The sequence below is a fragment of the Marmota monax genome, unplaced genomic scaffold (assembly GCF_021218885.2).
Source record: "Marmota monax isolate L192 unplaced genomic scaffold, Marmota_monax_Labrador192_F-V1.1 WCK01_AAM20220418_F8-fsc00018, whole genome shotgun sequence".
In the NCBI taxonomy this organism is placed as follows: domain Eukaryota; kingdom Metazoa; phylum Chordata; class Mammalia; order Rodentia; family Sciuridae; genus Marmota; species Marmota monax.
The window spans coordinates 1,706,711-1,710,204 of NW_026692201.1; positions in this window are offsets into that span (position 1 = coordinate 1,706,711).

A 3,494-nucleotide genomic window follows, 5' to 3' on the forward strand; every position below is an offset into this window, starting at 1 on the left:
TTGATTGGTGTTTCATTTTTGTATTATTCTGGAGTGGATATTAATTTTCTGGTATTGTCAAACAAATGCCTGGAATTTATGTGCTTTCCCTTCACTGGTTATACTGGTTCCCCACAAATTCTTTCAGTTTATGGCACTTACCCAATATTTGAAGAATAGAGCTTGTTATACTATAGCATAAAAGAAATTCAACATGTATATTACACACAGAATATAGGTACAGGAACTTAAGTTGTTTAATTTGGCAAAGTCTCCAAGAATCTTCCAAGGTTAACCTGTCTTCATTCTTCTGCAGATTGATTTCTCCTCTAAGATTAACCATGTAGGTAGATATTCTTATTTGCTCTATTACTTTACAGAAGTTAATTCTCAGTAGAACAGATTGAACATTATTTCTGCACCTTTAATCCCTGGCAAATCAAGACTTTCTGTCTTGAAAGGATTCCTGCCTTGATTATAATAAGCACATATATATTTATGGGAATATATATTGTATATATACATGTACAACATGGATACACCTGTGTCAGTGTCCTCAGTATCCCCAGCTTGGCTGGTGGGGAAATATCCTTCCTAAAGCCATAATAGTCACCCACCTACCTGGGACACATATGCAAGGAGTGTGGGTGCCATACTCACAAATCAGTCCATCTCAAGGTTAAGACTATTTTAGGAGTCTTCAACATAATAAAAATTAACATTTACTCGGCCTAAAATTAATTCTAGCTCTTGCCAAGTTGAACAATCATGCAAATTCACATAATTTCAGGAAGCATTTGACCTTCTTTTGGTGGTTGTGATGGAGGTGGGGTGGGTACACAGCAACACATTAAAGACCAATAGATTTAATTCCTACATAGGAAATTCTGTAATTTTTGTTCTCTTTGCTGTCTGAAAATCTACATCTAACTTAGGACAACTGGCTTATAGTTTCATAACACTGATTATGAGGAATCCCTGGCAAGAGAAAATGAAAAGAGGATTGTAAATTTGTTCCCACTACTGGCAAGATATTCCTATGTTAATAAATAACAGCTTGCCGGGCACGATGGCTTACACCTGTAATCCCAGTTGCTCCAGAGACTGAGGAAGGAGGATAACAAATTCAAAGCCAGCCTTAGCAACAGTGAGGTACTAATCAACTCAGTGAGGCCCTGTCTCTAAATAAAATATGAAATAGAGCTGGAAATGTGACTCAGTGTTCAAGTGCCCCTGAGTTCAATCCCCAGTACCAAAAATAAATAAATAACAGCTTAAGTGTTCCTTCAGAGACATGATCAGAGTGGTAACTGACGTTGGCATGTGAACCCCACAGGAAAACCATTTGCCTGACCTCAACTATGGTTTTCTGGTAGAGCACCATAATCTTCCTTCTGGGGGCATCTGAGATTAAATCATGCAAAAGACAAAAAGCCAGAAAAGAATCTGAGGAAAAATTATGGTTGTTAGCCTATGTAAACTTATTTTACTGTTATTGCTGTTACTTCCTATAGAATAATAAAGGAAATTAAGCAGAAACAGTGTACAATTCTAGCATGCTGATAAAACCCATTACAGTTCTCTGAATGTTCTAATCTTATGCATGTACACATACACGTTTGATCTCTCTTTCCACTGCCAATGTATTTGCAATCACGTTTCTAAGTTTCTGCATGCTCTTTATGGCTCTGTAATGATCATCCCATAATTCACTCAGCCTTATCTTTATTGTAGGAAAGGATTGTAAACTATGTAATTTGTTTGTTTGTTTGCTGTCATAAATAACAATGGTATAAACAGCTTTAAACAGACAGCATCTCCTACAATCCCAAGGAAAATGTTTCTTTTTATTTATTGATTTTCATATATATTACAAATCACCTTCTCTAAGAACTCTATAGGATACTTGGTTGATGTATATCAACCACAGCTTCTACTTATGTGAAACAATTTGTGTTTATTTATTCTGATAAATAGCCATTCTGAACCTCAAAGTAAGCAAAGACCTTTGCCTAAAGCAAGGATATAGACTTTCACCTAGTAGACCAAAGATAGTATTTTTAATGCCTGGCTAATAAAGAGCTATTTTGGAATAATGTTCTTCAAGGTTTAACTTTAATGATTGACTTCATTCCAGGAAGAATCTAGAGGCTGCTAGATCCTTCTAGTATCCATTCTTCCTAGCTTCCCAGTTTTATTCTGAGCAACGATATGACCAAGTGTTAGATTCCAGCTCCTTTTCATCTAAGGGTGGCAGAGGAGTTTTAAGCAGGTCACTGGGCATCTGAGCAGGCCTATGGAAGGTGGCTTACCTGGTTTGCTTTCCCTTACCTCCTTGACTTTTCCCTGATGCCTGGAACATTTGTAATAGCTGATATTGCAGCTGTCATTTAAAAATCATAAGCATGGAAGTTTTATGGCAGGGATACAGTAAAAATATGACTTTTGAACCATCCAAGACTATCTACCTCCAGTCTTTGTGATGGAAGAAAAAATTTGATATGTACTTTAAGCTACTTTTATCGCAGGTTTCTATTACAGCTGAACCTGATACCTGACTTATGCAATGTAGTCAACAGGATGCTGGCTCACATAGAACTTCCTAGGACAGTGGCCTTCAAACTTTAGTCTGTATCAGAATCACCTAGAGGGTGGAGTCTGAATTATAACCACTATGAGATCATCATACCTAACAAAAATGACAATACTTTAATATCAGTGTGTCCAGCTTCAAAACATGGATCAAATGTACATCAGATATGTTTTTTGTGTTCACAGTTGTTTTTTATTTGTTTTGCTTTATTTTGTTTTGTTTTAAAATGGGGTCTCGCTATGTTGCCCAAGCTAGCCTCCAACTTGTGATCTTTCTGCCTCAGCCTCCTGCATAGCCAGGATTAGTCACATGCTGTGATGCCTGGCACCAGCATCCAAAAATACATTGTTTTGCTTTATTTTACTTTTTAAATGTTCTTACTCTCATTTAGCTTTTGTCACTTAGAAGGGAAAACATCCCTCAATTTAAAAGTCAGACAAATTGGGCCCTAGCTCTTTATGTTATATGATATACATATTACATTAAACAACATATATATGTATATTTATATGAATATATATAGTGTGAATATATATATGTGTGTGTGTGTGTGTGTGTGTGTATATATATATATACTACATGAATACACCTGTGTCAGACATTACACTCTGTTTCACATGCTTTCTGCATTCACCCTTGTGAGGTGATAACCCCATCCTTATTTTGTAGATGAGGAAGTTTCCCAAGGAGCTCAGCCAATTTGCCCAAGGTCACCAGATAGTAAGTAGCAGAGCCGGAAATGGAATGAGGTCATTTGGTGGAGGTGGGAAAGAGGGTCAAAAACATCCTATCCTTAGCAACAAAGTACTGAGATCTGTAGGGAAGAAAGCAACCAGAACTTACAGAGGTACATGGTAAGCCAGGGTTGAGGGACTGTATCCATGTGACTCTGGGGAAGTCAGTATTTAGGACCACCTGTTGT